Source organism: Sinohyriopsis cumingii, chromosome 1, assembly GCF_028554795.1.
Source record: "Sinohyriopsis cumingii isolate HCF-2022 chromosome 1, ASM2855479v2, whole genome shotgun sequence".
Taxonomy (NCBI): domain Eukaryota; kingdom Metazoa; phylum Mollusca; class Bivalvia; order Unionida; family Unionidae; genus Sinohyriopsis; species Sinohyriopsis cumingii.
This window is the reverse complement of record NC_142961.1, coordinates 186,899,607-186,920,163: the sequence shown is the minus strand read 5'-3', so window position 1 is coordinate 186,920,163 and position 20,557 is coordinate 186,899,607. Positions and strand designations below refer to the sequence as shown.

At 32.9% G+C, this 20,557-nt stretch overlaps 1 long non-coding RNA gene across 1 annotated transcript; it reads left to right on the top strand.

The window, feature by feature from the left end:
* The first annotated feature begins 6,252 nt into the window (after positions 1-6,252).
* On the top strand, positions 6,253-20,157 carry LOC149808539 (uncharacterized). Its single transcript, XR_016419837.1, has 2 exons — positions 6,253-6,425; positions 18,371-20,157. It is a non-coding gene; the product is annotated as an uncharacterized LOC149808539 (long non-coding RNA).
* Positions 20,158-20,557: the final 400 nt, after the last annotated feature.

Below are 20,557 nucleotides of genomic sequence, written 5' to 3'. Positions count from 1 at the left end.
TCTCAATAACATAACATATACATAGTAGTGTGCGACCTGTGATCCTTTGAATACGACTCAGTACCTACCTGTGAGAAAATGGAAACGGAAACGATGCAACCAAGAGCAGTGCCACGGGGATCTAAACTAAAACAATATTTTGAAACAATAGGTGAAGATAGGAGATTAGTTGTTTGCCACCCAGAAGGATGCCAACTGTTAGACTTTGGCGACACACAATCTATGCCGAGGTAAGGAGAAGTATTGATGGCGCTCAATACCCTTGGCATAGATAGAGGGAAAATCGACGCCCTACAAAATGGTGGTATAAACAAGTTGGTGCTGTACCCAAAAGAAAGAATATCCCTAATAGAGACAGATTCAATACAAGTAAAAGGAATCCAGGTCCAGGTTACCGAAACTCCGTCATTCATTAGAGAGATAGAACCTCGGACAGTTGAAGTACACATTATGGGACTTCCCATGGAAGTAGGGAATAATGAGTTAGTGGAGAAGATAAGAAAAAATTTGGGGCAAGGGTAATTGCGCACAAAATGGCCACTGTGTGGGGGGGCTATGCACCTATAAAATCTGGAAACAGAATAATATACTTGGACAAAGAAGATGCCAAGAAAATACCGGTGTTCTTCTACGTACTGGGATTTAGGCTTAAATCCTGGTACAAAGGAAGTGAGCATGACAGGATATGCCCACTATGCCATCAGACAGGCCATGGCCCTAGAGACTGCAAAGGAATAACAAATCCAGAAACAGTCACTTATGCAAGCAAAGCTGCTGCAAGAACACCGTTGCAGCCAGAACAACAACAACAACAACAACAACAGCAGCAACAACAACAACAACAACAAACAGAGGACCAAGAACAAATCTTGAACTTAATTAGGCAGATAAGAGAAGAAAGCAAAATACAGACTTTTCCAGAAATGGACCTAACAAATATCGAAGAAGGGCAAAAAAAAAAAAAAAAAAAACCAGAATCTGAAGAGATTTTGAGCCCCAACAAAACTGGGAAAATATCAACACCAGTTAAAGAAAGCCAAATATACACAAAGAACAGGTTTGAGGGATTAGAAATCGAGCCAATTATAGAAGAGGAGGAAAATGAAAGTATAGGGGCAACACCTCTAACATCGACACCCCTACCAAGAAGGAACAGGCAAAGAAGGAAGACGGAATCTGTATCTCCGCAAGAAAAGCTGACACCACCACAAAAAGAACCCACCCAGCAAAGAAAGAGCAAACCGAAAAAGATAAGAGAGGAAGAAGAAACAGATGAGGAAAATTACAGTGAGAGTGACAATCGAGAACATGAAAATGAGGAAAAAACAGAGATGGTGACAGAGACTGAAACGGAAACGGAAACGGACTACAGCACTGAAAACACAAAGGATACCGTCACGACAGGAACAATGAGTGAACAGAACACCACATTACAGGAAACTAACTTAACATCAACATCAGAAAATGAAACCACACCCAACTCTTTATAGGGGGGTGGGGAGACCAGTGCCCCCATTTAATCTAATTTATTTTAATTTTATTCAACCAATTTTAAGATAATCTAATACAATATTTATTTAGAGGTATAACCATCAATGAGACACCCTGGGAAGAGACAGGAATGGAAGGAATGAACTTACAAGTCCTGTCAGTAAATGTAAATGGAATAGACAGAAACAAACTACTAAAATTTCCAAAAGATTTAAAATATGATATTTTATTTATTCAAGCAACACATAACAGTTTTAACAATGAAATTAAAGCTTTATGTGAAAGCCATTTAAACGGGATTCTTTAACCAATGATTATACAGGAAGTGACGTAAAGGGGGGAGTAGGCATTTTAATAAAAAATAAAAGAAGTAAATGAAGACAGTTATTTTAAAGGAAGACTTTTACACATTATGATTGAAAACCCCCATTTTATCAACCTTTATATGCCAGCCAACAGGGAACATAGAAAATCTTTTTAGAGAAACTAACCAAATACCTAGAGAAATACACAATGGAGGATGTCATGGGGGGGGGGATTTCAATTGGATAGGGGAAAACATTAACAGGGAAGGGGAATTAACATCAAATGATTTAAGAACAAAACCTGAAATGGAACTTTTTTAAAAAAAACATAAATTGGTGGATGTATATAGGAGACTTAATATTGTACGAAAATAATACACATATGAATATAAATTTAATAAAGGGAGTAGATCAGACAAGTTTTTATGTACAAATTTTGCTGAAAAAATACACAAAGAAGCGGGAATATCTAATATAAATATTTCGGACCATAAACTCATATTCATGACAATAGAAACAAAAACTAAACAAAGATGGGGAAAAGGAAAATGGATGTTCAACACTTCACTTTTAAAAGATATTAATTTTGTAAATGAAATAAAAAAGGAAATAGAAGATTTTAAACAAAAAGAAAATTTAGATATTATTATGGAATGGGAAATACTAAAAAAGAAATTTAAAGAAATGGCAATTAAATTTTCAAATATTAAAAGTAGGAAATTAAAGTGGGAAAAAGAATCTATAAAATTTCAACTTCAAATACCAAATAGTAAGGACTTAGAAACAAAACTAAACAATAGATTAGATGAAATCATAGAAGAAGAATTAAGAGGTAGGGAAATTAGGGCTGGAAAATTTACGCAATTATATAAACAAGCAGAAGGACTATATAAAAGAGAAGAGAGAAGAAGGGGGGGGGGGACTCTGGATAAACTAAAAATAGCTGAAAATAAATTAACAACTAACCCAAGGGAGAGTATGAATTACATTAAAGACTTTTACACAAATTTATACACAACACAGGACATAGAAGGAAAAACAATTGACGAATATTTGGAAAATATCCCCTGCGAGGTGATATCATCAGAACATAAAAGCTTATGTGACGATTTCATCTCGCAGGAGGAAATAAAAGAAAGCATACAAACTGCAAATAAAGAGAAATCACCAGGAGGAGATGGACTCTCTGCGGACTTCTATATGAAATTCTGTGGGGAGTTGTCGCCCATACTTGAATGGTTATACAATAATATTTTACTTAGAAATGATAAAATGTCAGAAACAATGAGGGAGGGTGTTATAACCTTAATATATAAAGGAAAGGGAGACAGGGAAGACCTAAAGAATTGGAGGCCCATCTCCCTCCTAAATACAGATTATAAAATTATAAGTAAGATTCTAGCGAACAGGATAAAAAATGGTATGGATAAAATAATCAATATACATCAGACTTGCGGTCCTACAAAGAGAAACATACAAAATAATATTCTTAATATTAGAACAATTATAGAATATCTAAACGAAAATAAAAGAAAAGCTGCCATGGTACTTTTCGATCAAGAAAAGCCTTTGACAGATTAGAGCATAACTATACACAAAAAGTTCTAAAAAAATTCGGCTTCGGAAATTTTTTTCGAAATTGGACTAAAATACTGTACGAAAACATAACCTCGAGAGTACAGGTTAATGGGATCATGACAGATAAATTCGAAATCCAAACATCAGTGAGGCAAGGATGCCCACTATCTATGCTATTATACGTAATAGCAATTGAAATGCTAAGTATCAGCATAAAACTCAACAAAGAAATAGCTGGTATAAAAGTTCGAAACTTACAAGATGATGTGAAAATGCTACAACATGCAGATGATTGCACACACTTTATAGAAGGTCCAAATTCCTTTAAACACCTAATTAAGGAATTTGAAAAATTCGGCAAAGCTTTAGGATCACAAATTAATCAAGATAAAACAGAAATATTAGAAATAGGCAACTGGCGAGGTAAACACTCAAGTTTACCAACACATCTGTTTAAAAATACAGTTAAGGCACTAAGTGTGTGCTTTGGATTAAATGAAGAAAAAGAAAACTTAAGAAAATAGAAAATGAAATAAAAAGAAATGTTGATATCCGGGCACTAACGCCACTATGCACAATGGAACGAGCCCAAGTGGCAAAAACATATATGTACGCAAATGTTAATTATATCATGAAGTCTATTGACATAAATAACCTCACTTTAAATAATATAGATAACCAGATTATTAAATACATATGGAATTCTAAAATGCATTATATTAATAAAGAAACATTATATAGGGCCAAAGAAAGGGGGGGGGGATAGGAATACCTAGCCCCATACTTTTAAAAGTAACAAACATTTTAAATAGGTTCAAAAGAATACATACAGACCCCAATTACCATGGGAGGGAATATATATTTACTGGTTTGGTTTTATATTACGGAATAGGGAGGATATATATATATAAACAATCATCTTACCAAATTACTTGAAAGTCCTAGGAAATTTAAAAGTATTAAAGATTTGTTATTTAAGTACAGAGATAAAAAAGAGCTATGGGAAATTGATGAGAAATTGACTTACACGTGGATAAGAGAGGAAATAACGGGAAAAATATTATGCAAAATAGAAAGAGAACATTTATATATTAATTAGAAAAGAGCATGGGGGCACTGGTCGAAACTAGGATCCCTAAAAATTCAAAGCCTCTGCTTCAGATACATGCATGATGCGTGGTTGACGGGAGAGGCGGCAGCGAGACGGCATATGGTCAGAGTACCGCCTAAATGTCCGCTGTGTAAAAATGGCCACTTTACTAAAATACATACACTACTACACAAAGAAAAGAAAACAGAGAAAAAGTTATATCGGAAATACAAAAAATGACACATACAAACAACAAAACATACTGTATCTAGATGGTAATTTCAACAAACACACACTATACAAAATAACCAACTTTATAGTTGCAACCATAAAATCGTGTGGACAAGTTATAATAACAAGATAAAAAAATGATATTTCCAACCATAAGGGAAAGTACGGATAAGGACATTATGGGGCTATGTCACATGGGGCTACGCGAAGTGAATAGGCCCATAAAAGAGTCTGGAAAATGAACTCTTATGGATTGGACCTTTTATACAATTTATACAATATACAGCCCTATTTGTTACCCTATCCTATATAGCATTTATCAAATTTCATTACTAACATTAGTACAGATCATTACTGTACATACGATCCCGAAAGGGAGACAACTATATTATTAACTCTTCTGGCTTTTTGGCATAAATTTCCAATACAAGACAGACCTGCTCGAGATGGGAGACATACAAAAATAAAGAAGTATAAACCTCACCTCGAGCACAGTCTGAATCTTAATATTATACAAGAGAGTGAAAAGTTTTAATACACATATACGAACCAATAAGGTTTTAAAAGGAAGCATATAAAAAACACTCTTCGCAAATTTCAAAATTTTAATGAACACTTCCGGTGTATGAATAAACACGGGAGAAGATAAGACAACTGGGTTAGATTTGACATACTTTGCTTTCCCAACATGAAAACAAAAATAGCACTCAAAACATATAGCACACACATATAGCAAACATGGGACGTAATTGACCCTAGCAAGGTCGACCAATCAAACTAGGGAAGAGACCCCTAGAGGATAATAGAAATCACTCTCGGACGATCAACCGTATATACACACTAGGGAAACTTAGAAATACCCAACTCAAAATTTCTAAACCAAAAAAAAGTTTTTAAAAACCTTTTAAAAACAACACAAGCAACACACCTTTGGGGGAAACAAAAACACATAAAACCATTTAAAGCTTTGGCTAAGTGGGGGGGGGGGGCATCTCTCTGGTGCCCCCCCCCCCCCAAAAAAAAATTATTGTTAGTGTTTTAAACAGCAGCCGACCGTCACCTTTATATCTGATGAACCGGTTACCACATTGTCATTGACTATAATAGCTACGTGCCGTTTGAAAAAGATCAGTTTTCATAACCTTATCTTTTTTGTCCGTCATGCGGTTGAGATTGTTATCAAGAGCATTGGTCGAGGACAGTTCGTGGTTTTTCAGACATCGAGCACTCCTTAGAAAAATGTACACCTGCCACAGGTAGAGACAAGAGCGTGATTTTTTAATCAAAATAGAAAAAGAGTACTTGTTTTATTCAATTAATCTCATTTTGGCAAAAACAAATTTGACTTCTTAAGATATATCGTACTAAAATAAGTTAATTTAAATTATTATATTTCTATAAGGTCACTTGTGGAATCGTTTCATACAGGTGGGTTTGTCGTGACGTAAAATGATATTGTTCGTTGTACTATTCTAAGCGAATTTTGCCCAATGAAAAATGTAATACATACATGCGGGTGGGACGGGTTTCAGGTTTTACCAGGATGTATTCGAACGAATTTTACGATAGGGAGTTTACTGTATTGACGCCTTACGCTGATATTACTTAATTAGAGCGGAGCACAACGATTCAATAGCTCTTTTAGTGCAGTATAGTATGTGTTGCCTTAGAATTTTAACCGCGACAATGTACATAGCTTAACATCAAGGCGGAAACTAACCGGAATCAAGGTATGATTGACATATTTAGTTCTTTTTCTTCTGTTTATCGTTCTGTCTTTCCTTGTTGTTTTGTTTCTTTCCTCTTTTCGTTTGTGGTTTTTTTTCCCTTTATCCTTATATTAATCCTTTTTAATTTTCTTTAGATGGAAGGTAGTGAACTGTGTTGCAAAGACGACTAACTTGTATTTTTTCCGATATTTAACGTGTGAAATCAGCCCAGTGTTATATAAAAAGAAATGACAAAATTCCATATTTCATTACGATACTTTGGCAGAATATTGAATTTTTTTTACAATAGAATGGAAGGGGTCGGGCGTAGGTTCTCCGTAATTATAAAACGAGTGGGGTGTGTGGAAAGGGGAATGAGGATAATATATATATATATATATATATATATATATATATATATATATATATATATATATATATATATATATATATATATATATATATATTATAAACATTGGGTGACGCGAGAGTCAATTGTCTCTTAAATATCGCATGCATAACGTCAAAAAGAGAGAACGTGTACGCTCCTTTTCTGCTCCTTTTCATTCGCCCGATAAAGATAAACACGTTACTTCCTAGTGACAAGTTGCAAGATGGTCAGTTGGTTTAGTTATTTTACACAGTCTAGCATATATTCTATGTATTGTGATACGTAAGTTTCATATGTTATTAATCATTTTATTCCATACCTGAACATGATTACAGTATTTGTTTTTCAGCCCTCGTTTTCGTTGTAACGTTAGTCATGCATCTTGGCGTATCCATCATATTAATCTCGTTTTCGTTGTAACGTTAGACGTGCATCTTAGCGTATCCATCATATTAATATTGCTTGATATAACCAGTAATGTCGATAGCCAAACTAAAAATAGTCAACCTGCCCATTTTCAACTAAGTATGAACTTTGTAAGCTGTTATCTACACAAAACATTTTTATTTATTTATCCATTTTAATCGAGGTCGTTTATTTCTCGGCATGAAGATGTCCCTATCCAACATATTATCTAATTTAAGAAAATAAAATCCTGTTGTAGGTACTCCTTTGAAACAGTGATCATGTGCCACTGATCTAATATTCTCTCTGTCTCTTTTTCTCCTCCCCGTTTATTAACTGAGAGAGAGAGAGAGAGAGAGAGAGAGAGAGAGTTAAACAAAGTACATTTGGTACGAAATATGAGCTGAACACTAGTAAAAGCATCCAATCATTAACGGCTGGCAGATTATAATGTGTTTTTTACCAGCCATGAACCCACCAGGTGATATGTTGACAGGATGATACAATATTAGACTGAGTCTTAATATAGGGTTTACAGGATGATAAAATGTTAGATTGAGGTTTTGTGTGGGGTTGTTGTTGTTGTTGTTGTAGGGTTTAACGCCATTTTTTAGCACAAGATAGGCTATACATGGTGGACAATATTAATGGTGGAGGAAGAACCCGGGAAATCCCCGGAAAGAACCACCGACCCTCGAGAAGCAACTGGCAAGCTTTCTCACATACCCACATTGGAATCCGAGACTCGAACCCAGGCAGACAGAGGTGAGATGGCAGTGATCCGTAACGGAGAGCGCTTTAAACCACTCGGCCACTCGGGGCCCCACTGGTCAACAGTGAAATCATTACTGACTTGAAAAGGCCCTAATCTGTAGTATTTTGGTGTGCCGAACACGAATATAACCGTGAAAAATTTGTATTGGCTCTCGTTTTGAAGATATTCATATACCTCATTTTCTATGTTTCACTGTGTAAATTTCTCCAGTAGGACTGCAGCAACATCCGGAATAATGATGTAACATTGCATAATACCATCATGCTCACATCATCCACAGTTGATTGCATCATTTTCTGATGCAATGCAATACTAATGCCATGCGGCTGCTGAAGTAAGTTGACGTCAGCAGTGTACTATACATGTGTAGGCCTATTATACTAATGCCAGGCGGCTGCTGAAGCTGACGTAAGCAGTGTACTATATAAAGCCCAATCAGATAGGTTCAGCATTTAAAATATTTTAGACGTTGTGCGAGACAGTTCAAGCTACTGTTACATAAAACTTATTATTTTATCCATTTACGTACAATAAAGAACAGTAATGCCTCGAAAGTGTGTTAATACCGCGGACAATTTTTGCTATATTTGTGGGGAAGTGACATTTGCCAACCAGAAGAAAAGTATCAATTCTCAAGTGAAGAAGGCATATCATCTTTACTTCGGATGCAAGGTTGGTGACCAAGACAAGCCTTGGGCTCCGCATATATGCTGTGCTACATGTACAACACAGCTTTCACAGTGGTTGAATTGCAAAAGGTCATCAATGCCGTTTGCAGTCCCAATGGTGTGGAGAGAGCCAAGCAACCACCTAAATGACTGTTACTTCTGCTTGGTTCCTCCTCTTTCCGGCGGAATAACGAAGCGAAAGAAGTCGAGAATAGTCTACCCAAACATTCCGTCTGCATTGAGACCAGTTCCACATGGTGAGGGACTTCCTATTCCAGAACCTCCAGCAGAATATTCTCTTGATTCATCTGACGAAGACAAAGGTGAGTCGACCTGTTCTTCTCCTGGTCCATCAGCATGCAGTGATCCAGATTTTCACTGTGGTGCATCATCAACCCCACACAGAATAACACAGGAAGAACTAAATGACCTGATTCGTGATTTGGACTTATCAAAGAACAAGGCAGAATTGCTAGGATCAAGACTCCAACAATGGAATCTTCTAGAAGAAGATGTCACAATTACTGCATATCGAAAGCGCCACCAGCAATTGGAGCCTTTCTTCAGAAAGGAAAGTAATCTGATATTCTGTTCCGATATTGAGGGCCTCATGAATGCTTTAAAAATCACTCATGACCCACAAGAATGGAGACTATTTGTGGACTCTTCGAAACTGAGTCTCAAGGCTGTGCTTTTGCACAATGGAAACATTCTTCCATCTATTCCAGTAGCGTATGCTGTCCACATGAAAGAGACATACGATAACTTAAGGCAGCTACTGAATTCCATTGAGTATAACAAGTACAGCTGGCACCTCTGTGGTGATTTGAAGGTAGTTGCCCTTTTAATGGGACTGCAGCAAGGATATACAAAATACATGTGTTTCTTATGCGAGTGGGATAGCCGAGCAAGGGAAATGCACTACATGAGGAAAGAATGGACTCACAGGCAGAATGTAGCCATTGGAGAGAAGAATATCCAACACCCAGCTCTGGTTGAGGCTCAGAAAATCTTGCTACCACCCCTTCACATCAAACTAGGTTTGATGAAGAACTTCGTGAAAGCCATTGACTGGACTTTGCCAGCATTCCGATACCTGCATGAAAAATTCCCTCGACTCAGCGAAGCAAAGATTAAAGAGGGAGTTTTTGTGGGTCCTCAGATTCGAGAGCTTTTCAAAGATGACCGGTTCAACAACTTGCTGGAAGGTGACGCGAAACAAGCATGGGATGCTTTTCGCCTAGTTTCTACAAACTTCCTCGGAAATGTTAGGGCAGAAAACTATAAGGAACTAGTAGAAGACATGTTGATGAAGTATAAGAAACTTGGCTGCAATATGTCTCTAAAGATTCACTTCCTTCATTCCCATTTGGATTTCTTTCCTAGCAACTGTGGTATTGTTAGTGATGAACACGGCGAACGTTTTCATCAAGATATCGCAACAATGGAACAAAGATACCAGGGAAAATGATCCACTACAATGCTGGCTGACTACTGCTGGACACTCCTCAGAGATGCTCCCGAACAGCTGTACAAGAGACAGGCGAAGAAATCTAAGATGTAGTCAATGACTTGATTTTTTATAGGTAGGCTATTACAGTTGACCTTTTACTATTGGAATGCATTTCGTTATGTAAACATTAATTTCTTGCAGATTACAAAAAAACTAGAGCCAATTTTGCAATTTGACTGTCATATTTGTGTTCAGCACATAAAAATTGATAAGAATTGACTAATTTTATTTCAGTAACATGACTTTTGTAAAAATTTGTTGTCCAGTGGCCCCTTGTGTAGGATTTACACAGTTGTTGTTGTTCTAGGGTTTGACGCCACTTTTCAGCACAAGATAGGCTATACATAGCGGACAGTATAACTGGTGGAGGAAGAACCCTGGAGACCCCAGGGAAGAACCACCGACCCACGAGAAGCTACTGGCACGCTTTCCCACGTACCCACGCTAGCCGAGCCTGAGACTCGAACCAAGGCAGACAGAGGTGAGATGGCAGAGATCCGGAACGGTGAGCGCTTTAGACCACTCTGCCACTCGGGGCCCCGATTTACACAGTAAACTTTACAGGATGATAAAATGTTAGATTGAGGTTTTATGTAGGATTTACACTGTAAACTTTACAGGATGATAAAATGTTAGACTGAGATTTAATGTGGCGTGTACACTGTAAACATTACCGGATGAAAAAATGTTAGACAGATCTAAGGTGGGATTTCACTGTAAACTGTACAGGATGATAAAATGTTTGACTAAGATTTAATATAAGTTTTACAGGATGATAAAATGTTTGACTAAGATTTAATATAAGTTTTACAGGATGATAAAATGTTTGACTAAGATTTAATATAAGTTTTACAGGATGATAAAATGTTTGACTAAGATTTAATATAGGGTTTACAGGATGACAAAATGTTAGATTGAGATTTTATGTGGGGTTCACGCTGTAAACATTACAGGGTGACACAATGTTATACTGAGAATTATCATAGATTTTACAGGATGACAAAATGTTATACTGAGATTTAATATAGATTTTACAGGATGACAAAATGTTATGCTGAGATTTAATAAAGATTTTAAAAGATGATAAAATGTTATACTGAGATTTAATATAGATTTTACAGGATGACAAAATGTTATGCTGAGATTTAATATAGATTTTACAAAATGACAAAATGTTATACTGAGATTTAATATAGATTTTACAAGATGACAACATGTTATGCTGAGATTTAATATAGATTTTACAGGATGACAAAATGTTATGCTGAGATTTAATATAGATTTTACAAAATGACAAAATGTTATACTGAGATTTAATATAGATTTTACAAGATGACAACATGTTATGCTGAGATTTAATATAGATTTTACAGGATGACAAAATGTTATACTGAGATTTAATATAGATTTTACAAAATGACAAAATGTTATACTGAGATTAATATAGATTTTACAAAATGACAAAATGTTATACTGAGATTTAATATAGATTTTACAAGATGACAACATGTTATGCTGAGATTTAATATAGATTTTACAGGATGACAAAATGTTATGCTGAGATTTAATATAGATTTTACAAAATGACAAAATGTTATACTGAGATTTAATATAGATTTTACAAGATGACAACATGTTATGCTGAGATTTAATATAGATTTTACAGGATGACAAAATGTTATACTGAGATTTACTATAGATTTTACAAGATGACAACATGTTATGCTGAGATTTAATATAGATTTTACAGGATGACAAAATGTTATACTGAGATTTAATATAGATTTTACAAGATGACAACATGTTATACTGAGATTTAATATAGATTTTACAGGATGACAAAATGTTATGCTGAGATTTAATATAGATTTTACAAAATGACAAAATGTTATACTGAGATTTAATATAGATTTTACAAGATGACAACATGTTATGCTGAGATTTAATATAGATTTTACAGGATGACAAAATGTTATACTGAGATTTACTATAGATTTTACAAGATGACAACATGTTATGCTGAGATTTAATATAGCTTTTACAGGATGACAAAATGTTATACTGAGATTTAATATAGATTTTACAAAATGACAAAATGTTATACTGAGATTTAATAAAGATTTTACAAGATGACAACATGTTATACTGAGATTTAATATAGATTTTACAAAATGACAAAATGTTATACTGAGATTTAATATAGATTTTACAAGATGACAACATGTTATGCTGAGATTTAATATAGATTTTACAGGATGACAAAATGTTATGCTGAGATTTAATATAGATTTTACAGGATGACAAAATGTTATGCTGAGATTTAATATAGATTTTACAAAATGACAAAATGTTATACTGAGATTTAATATAGATTTTACAAGATGACAACATGTTATACTGAGATTTAATATAGATTTTACAGGATGACAAAATGTTATGCTGAGATTTAATATAGATTTTACAAAATGACAAAATGTTATACTGAGATTTAATATAGATTTTACAAGATGACAACATGTTATGCTGAGATTTAATATAGATTTTACAGGATGACAAAATGTTATACTGAGATTTAATATAGATTTTACAAAATGACAAAATGTTATACTGAGATTAATATAGATTTTACAAAATGACAAAATGTTATACTGAGATTTAATATAGATTTTACAAGATGACAACATGTTATGCTGAGATTTAATATAGATTTTACAGGATGACAAAATGTTATGCTGAGATTTAATATAGATTTTACAAAATGACAAAATGTTATACTGAGATTTAATATAGATTTTACAAGATGACAACATGTTATGCTGAGATTTAATATAGATTTTACAGGATGACAAAATGTTATACTGAGATTTACTATAGATTTTACAAGATGACAACATGTTATGCTGAGATTTAATATAGATTTTACAGGATGACAAAATGTTATACTGAGATTTAATATAGATTTTACAAGATGACAACATGTTATACTGAGATTTAATATAGCTTTTACAGGATGACAAAATGTTATACTGAGATTTAATATAGATTTTACAAAATGACAAAATGTTATACTGAGATTTAATAAAGATTTTACAAGATGACAACATGTTATACTGAGATTTAATATAGATTTTACAAAATGACAAAATGTTATACTGAGATTTAATATAGATTTTACAAGATGACAACATGTTATGCTGAGATTTAATATAGATTTTACAGGATGACAAAATGTTATGCTGAGATTTAATATAGATTTTACAGGATGACAAAATGTTATGCTGAGATTTAATATAGATTTTACAAAATGACAAAATGTTATACTGAGATTTAATATAGATTTTACAAGATGACAACATGTTATACTGAGATTTAATATAGATTTTACAGGATGATAAAATGTTATGCTGAGATTTAATATAGATTTTACAAAATGACAAAATGTTATACTGAGATTTAATATAGATTTTACAAGATGACAAAATGTTATACTGAGATTTAATAAAGATTTACAAGATGACAAAATGTTATACTGAGATTTAATAAAGATTTACCAGATGACAAAATGTTATACTGAGATTTAATATAGATTTTACAAGATGATAAAATGTTATACTGAGATTTAATATAGATTTTACAAAATGACAAAATGTTATACTGAGATTTAATATACATTGTATAAGATGATAAAATGTTATACTGAGATTTAATATAGATTTTACAAGATGACAAAATGTTATACTGATATTTAATATAGATTTTACTAGATGATAAAATGCTATACTGAGATTTAATATAGATTTTACCAGATGACAAAATGTTATACTGAGATTTAATATAGATTTTACAATATGATAAAATGTTATATAGAGATTTAATACAGATTTTTCAATATGATATAATGACAGACTAAGATTTGGTATAGTGTTTAAACTGCAAACTTGACTGGATGATAAAATGAAAGACTGATATTTCATAACTGCTTACGGGGTGATAAAATGAAAGACTGATATTTCATAACTGCTTACGGGGTGATGCAATGATAGACTGAGATTTTATAATTGCGTACAGGCTGCTACAGTGATAGACTAAGATTTCATAATCGCTTACGGGATGATACAAAGAAAGACTGAGATTTTATTATTGCTTACAGAATGAGAAAATAATAGAATGAGATTTAAAAGATCATTTATTTCGGATACATATTCCAGATTCAAATAGGATTTCCTATAACCTCGGTTTATAATGCATATTTTTTATTTTCATTATTCTGAAATCATTTGGAACATCGTTAGACTTCTTCATCCGTCTAGCTTAACGGAGCATCGTTAGACACGTTTGATCGAGATGCGGTAATAACAAGTTTGTAGGTCGTCAAAGTTGTGTCTTTTTATTGAGCATGTTGATTCTGTTAATTAATATCATCATTCTAAATTTTGCAGAATTTAATAATATCAAATCTAAAAATGAGATGTTTCTCTCTTTCTGTCTCTCTCACTCTCTCTCTCTCGTTCGTTCGTGTACTTGTTTTTGTTTTCCATTTAGTCTGTTGTTTATCATAGTCGATGTGAAAGAAAGCATTGTAGTTCTCTGTTATTATTATTATTATTATTATCATTATTATTATTATTATTATTTATATTATTATTATTATTATTATTATTATTATTATTAATTTTCTATGTTAATGGAACGCGAAATGTTTTATTATTTCACTTTTCAGCATTGATTTTTTTAAAATTTTATAAAATATAGGACCATACAAAATTTCACCAGACAAAAAGCTGCAATCAGTAACATTAGCAAGCAAGGAAGGGTTTCATTTTTAGATCAATGGTTTCAAAACTGATACTTTTTATACCTGACATTACAATTTCAATTAAGTTACAAGACAATCATAATTTCCTTTGCATAAGTCTTACAATAAATAATAATAAATAAATAATAATAAAATGATATAAAGAAGAACATAATGCTACTACTACTACTACTACCACTACTACTACAAATATAAAGATTATTATTATTATCATTATTATCATCATCATAATTGTTATTATTATTATCATTATTATTATTATTATTATTATTATTATTATTATTAAGTTTATATGGTAATGGAACGCGAAATGTTTTATTATTTCACTTTTCAGCTTAGGTTTAGATTGGAATTTTAAAAATTTATAAATATAGGACCATATCAAATTTCACCAGGCAGAAAGCTTCAATCAGTAACATTAGCAAGCAAGGAAGGGTTTCATTTTTAGATCAATGGTTTCAAAACTGATATTTTTATACCTGACATTACAATTTCAATTAATATACAAGACAATTATAATTTCCTTAGCATCAGTCTTACAATAAATAATAATTAATAAATAATAATAAAATAATATAAAGAACAACATGCTACTACTACTACTACTACTACAAATATAAAGATTATTATTATTATCATTATTATCATCATCATAATTATTATTATCATTATCATTATCATTATTATTATTATTATTATTATTATTAAGTTTATATGTTAATGGAACGCGAAATGTTTTATTATTTCACTTTTCAGCTTGGTTTAGATCGGATTTTTTAAATTTTATAAAATATAGGACCATACCAATTTTCAATAGACTGAAAGCTGCAATCAGGTGCATTAGCAAGCAATGAAGGGTTTCATTTTTAGATCAGTGGTATTAAAACTGATATTTTTTATACCTGACATTACAATTTCAATTAATTTACAAGACAATCATAATTTCCTTAGCATCAGTCTTACAATAAATAATAATAAATAAATAATAATAAAATAATATAACGAAGAACATAATACTACTACTACTACTTAAAATATAAAGATTATTATTATTATTATTATTATTATTATTATTATTAATGTTCTATGTTAATGGAACGCGAAATGTTTTATTATTTCACTTTTTAGCATTGGTTTAAATTGATTTTTTAAAAATTTAATACATTATAGGACCATACAAAATTTCACCAGACAGAAAGCTGCAATCAGTAACATTAGCAAGGAAGGAAGGGTTTCATTTTTAGATCAATGGTTTCAAAACATATTTTTTATACCCGACATTACAATTTCAATTAATTTACAAGACAATCATAATTTTCTTAGCATCAGTCTTACAATAAATAATGATAAAATAATATACCGAACAACCTACTACTACTACTAATACTTAACATATAATATTATTATTTTTATCATCATTATTATTATAATTATTATTATTATTATTATTATTATTATTATTATTATTATTATTATTATTACTATTGCCAATAACAGTTATGACAAGAAGGAAATGCATTAAGAGGAAAGTGTTACGACTTGTCGGCGTTGTGTCAGGATAATGTGATTGGGTGGGACATGATACTACATGTCTGTAGCATAATGCCAGTGATAGGCATCACTACAAACTACCACACTGCATACATTGTAGTGATATGACTGAATAATTGTTAAAGTTACGTTAAAAATTCAAATCACACACATACACACACACACACACACACACACACACACACACACACAGAGGAAGGAAATGCAATACAAACTATTGAGTATCAGCAGCAGCAGTAGTAGTAGTAGAAATTGTAGTAGTAGTAGTGGCATTAGTTTTAGATGATTTGCATTTGTTTTATATTTAAATAATTGCCTAAGTAACTGGTGTAATAAGCTAGACTTGAGTTCAATTCACGTAACTTGTTCGTGATGACGATCAGAAATATAATCAATTATCATGTCATTATGGTTTAATCCAGACTCTAACCTTAGTTCAATGTCATTCTGGTTTAATCCAGACTCTAACCTTAGTTCAATGTCATTCTGGTTTAATCCAGATTCTAACCTTAGTTCAATGTCATTCTGGTTTAATCCAGACTCTAACCTTAGTTCAATGTCATTCTGGTTTAATCCAGACTCTAACCTTAGTTCAATGTCATTCTGGTTTAATCCAGATTCTAACCTTAGTTCAATGTCATTCTGGTTTAATCCAGATTCTAACCTTAGTTCAGCAAGTATAGTTTTCTTTTACATTACTCTACCTTAATCGGAATACAGTTCGGCCATTTCCGTCGGGTCAACAAATAATTTCTGATGTAGTTGTCGGAATACACACTTGAACGTTTTAGTGAATCGACTCTGAAGAGTGCACCACACATGTGGCAACAGTATAGGCCGACAATCTTCCTCTTGTGATTTTTTGTCTCATTCCGCCGCCATACTGTGTCATGTGAAAAAAATTAGTTTCGAATATACTGCTCAATGGCGGCGAATTACAACTGAGTTTACTTTCTCGACTTGACGGAAAAAGGCAATGATGTTGCAATTGTACCCTCGCTCACCTTAGCCGGACGTATACACTTGGCTAATGTAACCTATACTGTAATATTGCTTGCATAAGTAATTATTGTTCTTACTGATAATGTTTCCATTGTCTGCTACAACCAAAATGGCGGCACTGGACGACATTTAAGCGCATACTAATTTAAAGACGACACCGATGTCACGAGAAAGCTACAACAAGCCAAATCAGCAAGGCACCAACGCAACAATGTATCACAAATACATCGTAACAAAGCGACACGGCACACTTACGACAAAATTAGGGCAACAGAGAGACAAAAACAAGGCTGCAAAGTCACACAGTTATTGTTTCTTTGTCATATCATTTTGGTCGTTTCACTGTGTTGTCTATCTCTCGCATTGTTGCTCTGTTTGGAATTCGTCGCTTTGTCGCGTTGGTGTTTTATCGGTTTGTCGCGATGATCACGCAACAGTGCAACATGGTACAAATCAGCCGTGATTTTTAACATCTATAGGGTACTTATCTGCGGTGTTATCATTTTTTTTTTCTTAAATTTTATATTTTTGGTATTTTGGTTTTTATTTTACTCTTTTGTATAGATTGTAGCATCGGTCTTCACATTTAGACACCTTTCAAACTTTCTTCTCTCGTTTTGTTTAAAGTACTTATGTTATTTACGACAAACACATTAATGTAACAAATATTCTACATATAGTCGTTTGCTGTTTATTTCTGGTCTGGTCATTTAATTTTGCAATGTCATATTTTCATCACATTGTACAAAACTATAACAAAATAATGTACCCTTATATAAATAGATTTCTAGTAGGTATATATCATATGAATTTCTAAATCGTCTCCACTATCTTCCTCATTTCAGACTGTTCCGAGATAATTTTCTTGGTCAAAATACAGCGTGAACGTTGGGAGAAATGTGGTTGTTTTCAGTCTTATTATTGTTATATTTACTATCTTAATGTACATGGATAGTATACACTTCCTTTTCAATTAATACTTTACAACATTTATTAATAGTGCTAATGAAATGGTAGACGGATGTTTGATTCGGACTTTAAAAGAGAAGTAGAGAATGTGTTGTTTTCCATGTCAGCCTGTGCTATGGATTTGATAAGTCCAAAATTCTAATTTCTTGAACTTGACACAGTATAGACCTGTTTACTACATATTTCGTGTGGAACTGTTGGCATGCTTCGTCCGTGCCCTGGAACCATCTTTGTGTGATTCAAAGAATTTGCATAGAATAAAATTATCAACAGGATAATCTATTATCGCAATATGTTTTGATTCAGAAATTTAAGCTAAAGATTGTATACTCATTCTATTCTCTTAGCTGTTGATGATGGAATGAAAAATTGATAAATAAATAAACAATATCATTTTGAAGATGAAGAGAAATTTGACGCTTTCGATCTTATTGTTCCTTCTGGTGGTCAGTGTCAGTGTTTTAGCATATCATCTGTACTTTGCGATGAACACATACGATGATTCCTATGACTGCCTGCCTCCTTCATCAGCTAATGTAACTCAAGAACTACTTCCTGAGGTCGATATTTTTCTGAGAATGTACAGTAGTGGGGTAAACTACTACGATGAGTTACTAATTCCTAGTCTGAAATATTTCTGGCCGGGAAATTTGTCTATAGTAGTTGTTCTTGATGGTGAAAATCAGACTGATCGAAAACTTGGAGAGGTTCTCAGGAAGCAGTATCCATTTCCTAGAGTCTGTTTTCAGGGTCCGGCAAATCCAAAAACTTATCACGGTTTGGGCCATCAGAGAATGCAAAGAGATTTCTTTTATCCTGAAAGATTTACTTCGAGAAAATATATCGGTTTTATAGATACTGACACAGTGTTTGTAACACGGGTTACAAGGCAGCTTATTTTGAAGAAGAAAAGCCTGTGGTTATTGGGGTGTTTGGACCTGCTTCAGATGAATTTTGGAGTGAATCGTCTGAACTAACCGCAAAAATATATAAGACAAAAGAAGTTATGAAGTGCATGTCGTACTTTCCGGTGATAATAAAAGTGGAACACATTGTGTTACTTCGGAAATATTTAGAGGCCATTCACTATAAACCTTTCGACGATGTTTTTAGAATGTACGCTTATCTTCCGATTTCGCAGTTCAGTTGGATGTGTCAATATATATGGATGTTTCACAGGGACGAATATAAATTCTACTTTCATCAAAGGGCGACGAAAGGAAATTTAATTTGGAGGGGAGAAAAGAATTCACCAGGACGCGTAAATTATACATATTACAATACAGTCTTAACACCTGAACAACGTATTCCTAAGCCCAGGACATCTATCCATTATCGTTACACAGCGGAGTGGAGAAAAGTCGAAACATTACGGAGAATCTTAAAAACTGGACTTTGCTTTTCCGGTGGATTTGATGTCTGTATGGAATTCTGCTCCAACGTGGAAAGAAATTCTCTACAAGAAAGTCTTTTTCATTTCGAAGGAAGTGATTGGAGGTGGGATGATCGTTGTATAGAACAACAACGACGGCATTATGCTGAAGTGAAATCAATGTACATGGACAAAACCACGCAATCAATAATCCTTGCTGGGTGTCAAGAAGTTGTAAATGTAACATTAACTGTTAATAAAGCTGATTTGTAATATCACAGAAACAACAAAGATACAGCTTGAAAAATCACATTACTGTCTATTTTTTCCCAATAAAATTTTGCTAATCTCGATGGCAGCTAAGAAATACTCGACTGCCTTCAGAACAATATAAAATCTGGATTCTTTCGCAATAAGTGTGTCAAGGAAACCATTCAACGTACATGCACACGTATTCCGTCTTTTACATACCTTGACATATATATATATATATTGATTCCTCTGATTATTAATTACGTTTATATGTGTAGATATTCAATGACGTAAAGGGTCATCATTTTGGTGTAAATATAAAGAAGTAATAACAGTATATATATATATATATATATATATATATATATATATATATATATATATCATACAGACATTATAAACGTAATTAATAATCAGAGGAATCAATATATATATATAT